This window comes from Thalassophryne amazonica, chromosome 2 (assembly GCF_902500255.1).
Source record: "Thalassophryne amazonica chromosome 2, fThaAma1.1, whole genome shotgun sequence".
Lineage (NCBI taxonomy): Eukaryota > Metazoa > Chordata > Actinopteri > Batrachoidiformes > Batrachoididae > Thalassophryne > Thalassophryne amazonica.
The window spans coordinates 93,430,977-93,444,241 of NC_047104.1; the positions used below are offsets into that span (position 1 = coordinate 93,430,977).

Here is a 13,265-nt window from a genome sequence, read left to right on the forward strand (position 1 = left end):
ACAAACCAGTCTAAATCTGTGATAGTGAGCACTTCTCCTTTGCTGAGATAATCCATCCCACCTCACAGGTGTGCCATACCAAGATGCTGATTAGACACCATGATTAGTGCACAGGTGTGCCTTAGACTGTCCACAATAAAAGGCCACTCTGAAAGGTGCAGTTTTGTTTTATTGGGGGGGAATACCAGTCAGTATCTGGTGTGACCACCATTTGCCTCATGCAGTGCAACACATCTCCTTCGCATAGAGTTGATCAGGTTGTCAGTTGTGGCCTGTGGAATGTTGGTCCACTCCTCTTCAATGGCTGTGCGACGTTGCTGGATACTGGCAGGAACTGGTACACGCTGTCGTATACGCCGGTCCAGAGCATCCCAAACATGCTCAATGGGTGACATGTCCGGTGAGTATGCCAGCCATGCAAGAACTGGGACATTTTCAGCTTCCAAGAATTGTGTACAGATCCTTGCAACATGGGGCTGTGCATTATCCTGCTGCAACATGAGGTGATGTTCTTGGATGTATGGCACAACAATGGGCCTCAGGATCTCGTCACGGTATCTCTGTGCATTCAAAATGCCATCAATAAAATGCACCTGTGTTCTTCGTCCATAACAGAAGCCTGCCCATACCATAACCCCACCGCCACCATGGGCCACTCGATCCACAACATTGACATCAGAAAACCGCTCACCCACACGACGCCATACACGCTGTCTGCCATCTGCCCTGGACAGTGTGAACCGGGATTCATCCTTGAAGAGAACACCTCTCCAACGTGCCAAACGCCAGTGAATGTGAGCATTTGCCCACTCAAGTCGGTTACGACGACGAACTGGAGTCAGGTCGAGACCCCGATGAGGACGACGAGCATGCAGATGAGCTTCCCTGAGACAGTTTCTGACAGTTTGTGCAGAAATTCTTTGGTTATGCAAACTGATTGTTTCAGCAGCTGTCTGAGTGGCTGGTCTCAGACGATCTTGGAGGTGAACATGCTGGATGTGGAGGTCCTGGGCTGGTGTGGTTACACGTGGTCTGCGGTTGTGAGGCTGGTTGGATGTACTGCCAAATTCTCTGAAACGCCTTTGGAGATGGCTTATGGTAGAGAAATGAACATTCAATACACGAGCAACAGCTCTGGTTGACATTCCTGCTGTCAGCATGCCAATTGCACGCTCCCTCAAATCTTGCAACATCTGTGGCATTGTGCTGTGTGATAAAACTGCACCTTTCAGAGTGGCCTTTTATTGTGGGCCGTCTAAGGCACACCTGTGCACTAATCATGGTGTCTAATCAGCATCTTGATATGGCACACCTGTGAGGTGGGATGGATTATCTCAGCAAAGGAGAAGTGCTCACTATCACAGATTTAGACTGGTTTGTGAACAATATTTGAGGGAAATGGTGATATTGTGTATGTGAAAAAAGTTTTAGATCTTTGAGTTCATCTCATACAAAATGGGAGCAAAACCAAAAGTGTTGCGTTTATATTTTTGTTGAGTGTATATACACATATACAAGGTCTGTTAGAAAAGTATCGGACATTTTTATTTTTTTCAAAAACCTGATGGATTTGAATCATGTGTGCTTGCATAAGAAAACCTTTAACCTTCGTGCACATGAGTGAACATTTTCACGCCTGTCGATTGCGTCATTTCCTGGTAAGCAGCCTTTGTTGTGTGAGGTGTGTGTCGTGCGCTCTGCGTTTTTTCATTCTAAACGGATGGCTGTGTGGAGCTGGGACCGTCGTGTGCACTTTCTCTGGTTATCACAAGAGCTGGACATCAACCATTTTCCGTCAGATTTCACTTTTAACAAGAGATTTTGTCATGGAAAGCCGCACGGAGGCTTTGTGCGTCACGACCGATTCGCTGTTCGAGCGAGACAAAGGAACACCTCCGTTTCGGAGTGTTAGAGGACAAGTTGGGACATGCCTATCTCGGCTTTCAATGCTTACCAGTCGAGTGAGTTATAAGAGAAATTGTGGAGAGCTGGGCATGTCCGAACTTGTCCTCTGACACGCCGAAACGGAGGTGTTCATATGTCTCGCTCGAACAGCGAATCGGTTGTGACGCGCGAAGCCTCTGCTCGGCTTTCCATGACAAAATCTCTTGTTAAAAGTGAAATCTGACGGAAAATCGTTGATGTCCAGCTCTTGTGATAACCAGAGAAAGTGCACACGACGGTCCCAGCTCCACACAGCCTGTTGGGAAAGTGTCGTGACACGGACCCACAACAGGGGGCGGTAATGAACGGACAATGGATAAGCCAAAAAGTAACAATTTAATGTTGTGAATCGCACAACGAAGTACAGACAATAACAATATGGTGGAATGTCAATTATACACAAGGTGACGTGTGGGCAGGCTCTACGATAGAAGACGCCTGGCGAGAGAAGAGCCGGATCCCACACAGCTTCCACCACCAACGGATCTGAAAAACACCGGAGCTGCCAAGCCCTGCGCCCCAGGTGGCCACTGTCTTCAGCAGTCAGACCCGGTACTGCTGGCAGAGAACAGAGACAGTACTGATGAGTGTGAGTTTGCACACTCAGTAATCCCACAGTCTGTGTTTAGTTAGGAGGGAGCACCTCCACCTCCAATCACACACTCGTGCAGCTCCTGTTTAACCACCTATCTGGTTTGGGGTGTAAGGCGAAGCCGTCGCTGCTCACACCAAACGCCAATCCCACAGATAAGGCAACACCACAGGAAAACGGCTGCAAAGAAGTTCAGACTATTAGTCATCGTTAAGTGTAGCAGAGAAATTACCTGATTGGTAGCTGATTTCTCGGCGAGGAGGTGGAGTCGCAGTCTGGCCTTTATGGAGATGGTGATGAGTTGACTGAGTGACAGCTGGTGCTGATGAAGAGTGACAGCTGTCACTCCCAGTGGCTCCGGCGCCCTCTCGTGTTTGAAGCCCGCACTCCAAGCAGGGCGCCATCTGGTGGTGGTGGGCCAGCAGTACCTCCTCTTCAGCTGCCCACACAACAGGACCCCCCCCCCCCCCCAACGGGCGCCTCCTGGCGCCCGATCAGGCTTGTCTGGGTGCCGCCGGTAGAAGTCGGCCAGGAGGGCCGGGTCCAGGATGAAGCTCTTCTTCACCCAGGAGCGTTCTTCGGGTCCATACCCCTCCCAGTCCACCAAATACTGGAACCCCCGGCCCTTTCGACGGACATCCAGGAGCCTGCGCACGGTCCAGGCAGACTCTCCATCTATGATCCAGGCAGGAGGCGGCGCCGGTCCGGGGGTCCAGAGAGTCGACGTGTGGTAGGGTTTGATCCGTGAGATATGGAACACTGGATGAATCCGCAGTGAAGCTGGTAGCTTCAGCTTCACTGCGGCCGGACTGAGGACGTTGAGTATGGCAAAAGGTCCTATGTATCTGTCCTTGAGCTTCTGGGATTCCACCTGCAGGGGGATGTCCTTTGTGGATAGCCAAACCTCCTGCCCGGGCTGGTATGCAGGGGCCGGGGAACGCCGGCGGTCTGCATGGGCCTTAGCCCTCGTCCGGGCTCTGAGCAGGGCAGAGCAGGCGTACGCCACACCCGACGGCACTTCCTCAGATGGGCCTGGACCGAGGGCACCCCGACCTCTCCCCCCACTAGCGGAAACAATGGGGGCTGGTACCCCAAACACACCTCAAACGGGGAGAGGCCGGTGGCAGATGAAACTTGGCTATTATGAGCGTACTCGAACCAGCGGAGGGCCTGCTCCAGTTCCTGGTTCGTCCGCTCTGCCTGCCCGTTCATCTGGGGGTGGTACCCAGACGAGAGCCTGACGGTGGCCCCCAGTTCCCTGCAGAAACTCCTCCAGACCTGGGAGGAGAACTGAGGACCACGATCCGAGACAATGTCCGATGGAAAACCATGCAGACGCATGACATGGTGGACCAGGAGGTCTGCAGTCTCCTGGGCCGTCGGGAGCTTCAGGAGGGCCACAAAGTGGGCCGCCTTGGAGAACTGGTCCACTATCGTGAGGATGGAAGTCATGCCCTGGGACGGCGGGAGGCCCGTGACAAAGTCCAGGCCAATGTGAGACCAGGGGCGATGAGGCACGGACAGAGGCTGGAGGAGGCCTTGGGCCTTGTGGTGGTCGGCTTTGCCCCTGGCACAGGTGGTGCAGGTCTGGACATACTCCCGGACATCGGCTTCCATAGACGCCCACCAGAAGCGCTGCCGGACCACTGCCACGGTCCTTCGCACCCCTGGATGACAGGAGAGCTTGGAACCGTGACAGAAGTCAAGGACCGCAGCCCTGGCCTCTGGTGGGATGTACAATTTGTCCTTCGGACCTGTCCCCGGGTCCGGGCTCCGTGTCAGGACCTCCCGGACGGTCTTCTCCACGTCCCAGGAAAGGGTGGCCACGACAGTGGACTCGGGGATGATGGTTTCAGGGGGGTCTGACAGCTCAGTCTTGACCTCCTCTTCATGCACCTGGGACAGGGCATCAGATCATTGGTTTTTTGTCCCGGAGCGGTAGGTGATCCGGAAGTCAAAACGCCCGAAGAACAGCGACCAGCGGGCTTGCCTGGGGTTCAGACGCTTCGCGGTCCGGATGTACTCCAGGTTCCGATGGTCCGTGAAAACCGTAAATGGTACCGATGCTCCCTCCAACAGGTGTCTCCACTCCTCAAGAGCCTCCATCACCGCAAGAAGTTCCCGATTGCCGACGTCATAGTTCCGTTCAGCTGGGGTCAACCTGCGGGAAAAGTAGGCACATGGATGGAGAACCTTGTCGGACTCCCCGCTCTGGGATAGCACGGCTCCTATCCCTGAGTCAGAGGCGTCCACTTCAACTACGAACTGGCGATTGGGATTGGGCTGCACCAGAACCGGTGCAGTCGAGAACCGGCGTTTCAACTCCCTAAACGCGGCTTCGCACCGATCCGACCAGGTGAAGGGGACTTTTGTGGAGGTCAGGGCTGTCAGGGGGCTAACTACCTGACTGTAGCCCTTGATGAACCTCCGGTAGAAATTTGCAAAACCGAGGAACTGTTGTAGTTTCCTACGGTTCGTTGGTTGGGGCCAATCTCTCATCGCCGCAACCTTGGCCGGATCAGGGGCAACGGAGTTGGAGGAGATTATGAACCCCAGGAAAGACAAAGAAGTGCGGTGGAACTCGCAGTTCTCGCCCTTCACAAACAGCCGGTCACAAGACGTCAGCAAGGTCATGGTATTCGGCTGGCACCGCTGCCAGATTGGGGGGGACTAAAACCTCCTCCTTAGCTGTCACACCGGGTGGAACCGAGGATTCTAAACACTCCCGGTGGCAGGTTTCGCTCCACTGAACCACAACCCCAGATGGCCAATCAATCCGGGGATTGTGTTTTAAAACCCATGGAAAACCCAAAATCACTCGGGAGGTAGAAGGTGTTACATAAAACACAATCTCCTCCCTGTGATTCCCAGACACAACCAATGTCACTGGCTGTGTCTGGTGTGTGATTAGTGGAAGAAGGGTGCCATCTAGTGCCCGCACCAACAATGGTGATGGTAAGGCCACTAGAGGGAGCCCAACCTCCTTTGCCCATCTGCTATCCAGCAGATTCCCGTCTGACCCCGTGTCCACCAGTGCTGGGGCGTGAAGGGTTAGATCCCCACTCAGGATCATGACTGGGATACGTGCAGATTGTCGGGGTCTCCCCGCGTGGGTGTTGTGACCCACCCTTAGCCCAGTCTCTAAGGACGAGTGCTGCTGTTTTGACCGTTTGGGGCATTCTCTCTGTGTGTGCTCGGTTGAGCTGCAGAGAAAACACTCTCCACGGATCAGCCTCCTTTGTCTCTGATCTGATCGCTGTTTGGCCCTGCTCGTTTCCATAGCAACGTCAGCAGGGGGAGCTGTCGTCACGTGGAGAGCCCTGGCTGTGGAGCGTGGGGAAGACGGCTCCCTTTCGGACCCGGGAGGAAGAGGGATGGCTTGTGCCTGACCACGCCCTTCGTCTCGCTCCCGTGGGTGTTCTGTTAATCGTTAACCAGGTCGATAAGCCCATCTAAATCCCGCGGCTCGTCCTTCGTCACCAGGTGCTCCTTAAGGACCAGAGACAGTCCGTTTACAAAGGCGGCGCGGAGCGCAACAGCATTCCAGCCGGCTCGCGCTGCTGCGATGCAGAAGTCGACTGCATACTTCGCTGCGCTCCGACACCCCTGTCGTATCGACAGCAGCACACTTGAAGCGGTCTCGCCTCTATGAGGGTGGTTGAACACCTGTCGGAACTCCCTCACAAACTCAGTGTAAATTGTTAGGAGCCGTGAATTCTGCTCCCAGAGCGCCGTAGCCCAGGCGCGTGCCTCTCCTCGAAGCAAATTTATAACGTAAGCCACCCAGCTAGCGTCTGACGCGTACATGACGGGACACTGTGAAAAGACGAGCGAGCACTGCATCAAGAAGTCCGCGCACGTCTCCACACAGCTTCCGTACGGCTCCGGAGGGCTTATGTATGCTTCAGGGGATGGTGGGGGGGTTCGCTGAACGACCAGTGGAATGTCTGTCTCTGGCATTCGGTCTGCAGGAGGAGGTGCTGCAGCAGCACCCTGAGCGTGCGCTTCCACCTGGGCGGTGAGAGCCTCCATCCTACGATTGAGAATAATGCTCTGCTCGGTAACTAAGTCCAACCGAGCAGTAAAAGCGGTTAAGATGTGCTGCAGCTCACCTAACACGCCTCCTGCTGGCGCCTGTGCACCTCGCTCTTCCATTGGCTGTTCAAACGATGGTTGACGCCCCTCGGGATCCATGATGCTGGCCGAGAAATCCTGTTGTGAAAGTGTCGTGACACGGACCCACAACAGGGGGCGTTAATGAACGGACAATGGATAAGCCAAAAAGTAACAATTTAATGTTGTGAATTGCACAACGAAGTACAGACAATAACAATATGGTGGAATGTCAATTATACACAAGGTGACATGTGGGCAGGCTCGACGATAGAAGACGTCTGGCGAGAGAAGAGCCGGATCCCACACAGCTTCCACCACCAACGGATCTGAAGAATACCGGAGCCGCCAAGCCCTGCGCCCCAGGTGGCCACTGTCTTCAGCAGTCAGACCCGGTACTGCTGGCAGAGAACAGAGACAGTACTGATGAGTGTGAGTTTGCACACTCAGTAATCCCACAGTCTGTGTTTAGTTAGGAGGGAGCACCTCCATCTCCAATCACACACTCGTGCAGCTCCTGTTTAACCACTTATCTGGTTTGGGGTGTGAGGCGAAGCCGTCGCTGATCACACCAAACGCCAATCCCACAGATAAGGCAACACCACAGGAAAACGGCTGCAAAGAAGTTCAGACTATTAGTCAGCGTTAAGTGTAGCAGAGAAATTACCTGATTGGTAGCTGATTTCTCGGCGAGGAGGTGGAGTCGCAGTCCGGCCTTTATGGAGATGGTGATGAGTTGACTGAGTGACAGCTGGTGCTGATGAAGAGTGACAGCTGTCACTCCCAGTGGCTCCGGCGCCCTCTCGTGTTTGAAGCCCACACTCCAAGCAGGGCGCCATCTGGTGGTGGTGGGCCAGCAGTACCTCCTCTTCAGCGGCCCACACAACACAGCCATCCGTTTAGAAATTATCCGGTGGTTCGTGCCTGTTGTCGTGGCTCGGAGCGCGGCGCGCCGAGCGCCATTGTGGGCCATCCTTAAAGCTGTAGTTACAGTCCTTATTCTCTGTGAAGCCCGTAAAATTTTCAGCGAAAGCCAGATAAATTTTTCGAATGGTTTCCAGGTGCCAGTCTCTAACAGCTTCTGAAAAAATTCTGATGGAAAAAAAACCAAAATCATTCCGTCATTTCCAGACAATGAAAATCCGACGACAGGGCGGGACCACTCCTTCCACAAGGCGTGCTCACAGGCGAATGACGACACCGACAGGCGTGGAAAAACTCACGCATGCGCACGAGGGTTCAAGCTTGTCTGACGTGAAAACATATGAATCAAATCCATATAGTTTAAAAAAAAATAAAAAGGTACGATATTTTATGGACAGACCTCGTATATATATTACACGGGCAGATCTAGCATCACGTGAAGGGGTGGGGGGGGGTTGTGATTTGAATGGGGGTGTTGAAGGCACAACCCTACTGAGGGGAGTTAAGAACATTTAAAAAAAATCTACAGCCTTTTTCCTGCATTCTAAGGAGCTAAATACTGACTCTCTAGTCATCATTTTTAAAGGATGTCACTTTGGCTTGTCCCTTCTTTTCACTTGGGGTCCCTACAGCAGATCTGAGATGGATCTGCATGTTGATTTGGTACAAGTTTTACAATATTTTGTAAAACTTAAATGACACAACTCCATATTGTATGGAGAAAGGACGGGGGTGGATTTGAACGGGGGGAACCTTTCACATGGGAAACAACCACACTTAACCCCTGCCCTAGTCAATACCTTTAATACTCAATTTTTTATCTTAAACACTGGAAATCTTCTAATTCTGCATGCACCAGCATTCATCAGTATCTTATCACACCTTTGCTCACTAACCAAAAGCTCAGTTGCAATCCCATCCACCCCAGATCTACAAATGAATTGTGATTGTGAACTCCATCTTCAAACTCCAAATACTACCAAAGAACATCCTGTATCTATGTTTGTGTTGAGCTGTGCTACTTTTAAATATCAGTGATTATTCACAGCAATGAAAAGCAGTAAAATCTTACCGATCACCACATTTCATTCCTCTCAGTCTTTTGATAATCCTTTCCAGGTGTTTGCAGCATCACTCGACTTGAGATAAATGCGCTCAAAGCTGACCTCTTTCCATCCATTTCATCATCACTCCTCTCTTCTCTTCCTCACCCCTCCCACTGTGCTCACCGGCTCTCGCTGCGTACTTTCACCTGTGCACTTCTTCTTTTGTCTCTGGGGTTTTAGGTTGACGCTTGGTGTCATATTTCAAGTTATCGTGATGTCCATCTTTTGATAATGTAAGAAGTGTGGTTAAGCAATTATTAAAAACAGGCTGGGTTCACGTGTCTACCTGGCCGTTACATCACATCAGAAAGCAAGCGCTGCTCTTTGGCTTGGTTCAGAGTTTCTGGACCATTATGAGGTCACAGGAAGGTCACAGTACTCAGCTAGGTGCTGACACAAAGTGAAAATCTGGATCATGTTAATGACACAATGGACCTGCAAACGTCTGATGTCTCCCACTGGCTAATCCGCTATTGAGCTGCCACTCGGCTTGTGGTACTGGATCTATGGGGGTGTAGTCTTACCAACTAGGCCAGGTGGGCAAGACTGTGCAGGCTGTCACTGTTTAGACACACTTCTCATCGGTCCCAATTCAGCCCTGTGAAATGTCGCAGAAGCCGTTTCGCTGTCTCACACCGCTGTCTACGAGCTCTGAAACTCTAGAGGACTGAGTGAAAGCGCCGCTCCTCCCTCCTTTTGCTTTAGCTGTATGATACTGTGGCCTACACAGGGACAATAACTTCCTCCTGTATTATTGATACAGCAGGGAACCACGATCACTCAGTGCAGCAGGGCTCGATTCACGACGGGAATATTCAATGAGAAATCGGATCTGGCCCATATGTTCCTCCTCTCTGTTTGAAACTCCAGCATGAGGAAATCAGCTGTTGAAAATAGCTGTTGAGATTGGAATAACTGGACTGATTTCAGGCTGCTGCCTAACACCCCCACCCCACCCCCATAAACAGCTGCAGAATTTGTGTTGTCATGTATTGTAATTCATTTTTATGGAGGCCAACATTTTTATATTTGTGACAAGTAGTGTTGTACATGGATTCATTTTCTCTGAAGGCTAAGTTATCCCTCAGTGTTGGGGGTTAATGTGGTTACCTTAATGCAAACCGACATCAAGCCCCTCTGTCTCTATTAGTTTTTTTTTTGTTGTTGCTAACAAACATCAGTCAACAGTGAAGCCGCATTTACTCCATAACTCTTCTGACAGTCTGCATCGTCAACATTCATCTTGACCAAACATCTGTGTGTGTAATCACACAGTTGATTTTTTTGGGGGCCATTTTTCAGAGAATATGAATGACAACAAAAAAGGTTTTTTTTCCACTCATGGTTAGTGGTTGTGTGAAGCCATTTATTGTCAAACAACTGTGTTTACTCTTTTAAATTATAATGACAACAGAAACTACCCAAATGACCCTGATCAAAAGTTTACATACCCTGGTGATTTTTACCTGACAACATCCACACAAGTTGACACAAATGGGTTTGAATGACTACAAAAGCTTAACCATCCTCACCTGTGATCTGTTTACTTGTAATCAGCGTGTGTGTATAAAAGGTCAATGAGTTTCTGGGCTCCTGACAGACCCTTACAGTAGTATTCAGAATAATAGTAGTGCTATGTGACTAAAAAGATTAATCCAGGTTTTGAGTACAGTGGTCCCTCGTTTATCGCGGGAGTTACGTTCTAAAAATAGCCCGCGATAGGCGAAATCCGCGAAGTAGACAGCGTTATTTTTTACAATTATTATAGATGATTTAAGGCTGTAAAAAATAACATTTTATACACGTTTCTCAAACAGGCATTAACATTTTCTCACTTTTCTCTCCTGTGTAAACACTCTCAATGTTCAAACCTTAGTAGAAAAATAAGTCCAGTATTATAGAATGAAACCAATGAAACCTGTTTTCAGGCCCAAACATTTGTTTGAGAAATAAAAATAGAACGTTTTCCTATAAATAATTATGATGGCTTTTAGAACTAACGAATTTAATTTTAACTTTCAACCTACGAGGTTGGACACATAAGAAATTATTAATAGTGACTGACCAGTATCAAACCTCGGTGCAGGTGTCTTTTTCCAAGTGAAGAACACAGTTATGGGTAGTTGTTGGCGCTATTGTTTCTTCTGGGCAAGTAGATTCTTATAAACAGACACACGCAGAACACAATGCACATGCTGTTTCTTCGCTCACTGCCTCCGGTGTTGCGGGACGGATGCGGGACCCGCAAAGAATCCAAGTCATTAAAAAGATCGAGCGTTACGAATGTAACTACGGTTCTATGAATTCCAGATGACCGCCAGAGGGCGGTGCTTTAGCACCTGGATAACTACATGTGCGCAGCACAGAGGTTGAGAATATATACCAACAAATCACACCATTGGATGTGACCTGGGTGACGTCACTGGTTGTCTTTATATACCACAAGCACCCAGCACTCCCTTCTTTTCGGAATGAACTCGCAAGACTCTGAGTGACAAGCAACTCTGGCGGTCATCCGGAATTCATAGAACTGTAGTTACATTTGTAAGTCTTGTTCTATTTCATTCCTCCTGGCCGCCAGAGGGCGGTGCTTTAGCACCTGGATGACTTAATACTAACAAGGTCACAAAGAGTCACACTCACCTCGTATCAGCAGTGGGGAGTGGAGGCAGACAACACCACCGAAGTCACCACAGGAGGAGCAGCCACATTCAGTCTGTAATAGCGGGCGAAGGTACAGGATGAAGCCCACGTAGCAGCAGCACAAATATCACTCAAAGGGACACCTCTCAGTGCAGCCCAGGAGGTGGACACCCCTCTGGTGGAATGGCACGTAGCCTTAGGAGGCTGAAGACCTCTGAACTTGTATACTTGTCAAATGGCATCCACGACCCAATGGGAGAGTCGCTGGTTTGAGACGGCACAGCCTCTTTTGTGATCACCGTAACACACAAACAGGGCATCCGTTTTCCAGATCCCGGCAGTCGCATTAATGTACTGCTTCAACATTCGGACAGGACACAGGGAACCTGAAACAGATAATCCTGGATCAGAATGCGGGGCACACACAGCCAAGGAAACTGGCTGGTTAACATGAAAGGTTGAAATTCTCTTGGGTAAAAAGGACGGATTAGGCCACAGCGTAACCCCAGATCCGTCAGAATTCCATCGCAAACAGTCCCCAGCGACTGATAGGGCATGGAGCTCTCCCACCCGCTTAGCCAAAGACAGTGCAAGTAGAAAGGCAGTCTTCACTGACACCCATTTAAGATCAGTACTTTCAATTGGTTTGAAAGGGGATAAGCTTAAACCCTCCAGGACTAGAGGAAGGTCCCATGAAGGTATGCGTGCAAGCCTTGGAGGCTGCAAACGTAGAGCACCTTTCAAAAAACGACACACTTGTTAGGTGTGAACCCACTGACCGGCCATCAACGTAGACGTGCCGGGCAGAGATTGCAGCAACATAAACCTTCAAGGTAGCGACAGAAAGTCCTTTCTCCAGCAGTTCTTGTAAATATTTGAGGAGAATAGGCACAGGGCAACGCTCTGGGTCTAACTTTTGGTTCCCACACCACCACGCAAACAGCTTCCATCTGTTTGCATACAAAGCCCTGGTAGAAGCAGCACGTGAATTAAGGATAGTCTGAACATCAGCCTGGTCACAAGAACTTAACAAGGAGTCTGGCCCCTCAATGGCCACACATACAGTTGAAGGCGTTCTGGGCGAGGGTGCCAAATCCTCCCCTGTAGCTGTGACAACAAATCCTTCCTCTCTGGGAGAGCCCAAGGTTCCCCCTCGAGGAGTTTGTAAAGCATGGGAAACCAAATCCTCCCCGGCCAGAATGGAGCAACCAGCAGCATCCTGTGGCTGCTCTGATCTATCCTGTGCAGTGTCAACATCAGCAGCGGGAGAGGAGGGAAGGCATAAAGGAGGCAATCCGGCCACGGGTGAGCCAATGCATCCTGCCCCAGCGGGCTGTCTGGTTCCGAGAGGGAGTACCGCCGTGGGCAATATGTCGAGGTGCTTGAAGTGAAAAGGTCCACTTTTGCTACACCATACTTCTGCCAGACCATTTGGACCACAATCGGGTTCAGTCTCCACTCTCCTGGTGGTGGTTTCTGTCTGGAGAGTAAATCCGCAGCACTGTTCTGTACGCCGGGCAGATGAACTGCTTGAATACAACCCCCTGAGCTGGTCTGAACTGTGAACTGGCTCTATGGCCCCCTTCTCCAGTAGTTCCAAAATCTCCCATTGTAGGGCGGCAGATTGCACCGAGTCGGAAACAACAGCCATCCTCACCCCACTGAACTTTGGAGGACGACATCTGAACTGAATTCTGTAACCTTCGAACAAGGTTGAAATGACCCATGGGTCTTGAACTTGAGCCTCCCAGTGGCTGAGTTGACTTCGTGAAAAACGGCTGGGGGCCAAACGTTGGCAGTCAGACCCGACCACCTCTGCCTCGCATCCCTGAGGACCTCTGGGCGTGATTACTGGAAGCTCTGTGAAACCGTTCAGTTCTCGGGGGTCTGCCCGTAGGCTCCCAAAAGGAAGGCCGCTGGGAGAGCTGGCCCTCAATTGCGAA

General features: G+C 50.6%; 1 protein-coding gene across 1 annotated transcript in view; it reads right to left on the reverse strand.

The window, feature by feature from the left end:
• LOC117527211 (stereocilin-like) overlaps positions 1 to 9,959 on the reverse strand; it is a 131,560-nt gene extending 121,601 nt beyond the window's left edge. Inside the window, 1 exon segment of the mRNA XM_034189429.1 lies at positions 8,646 to 9,959. The gene's annotated coding sequence lies outside the window, so the exon portion shown is untranslated.
• Between the last annotated feature and the right edge of the window lie 3,306 nt (positions 9,960 to 13,265).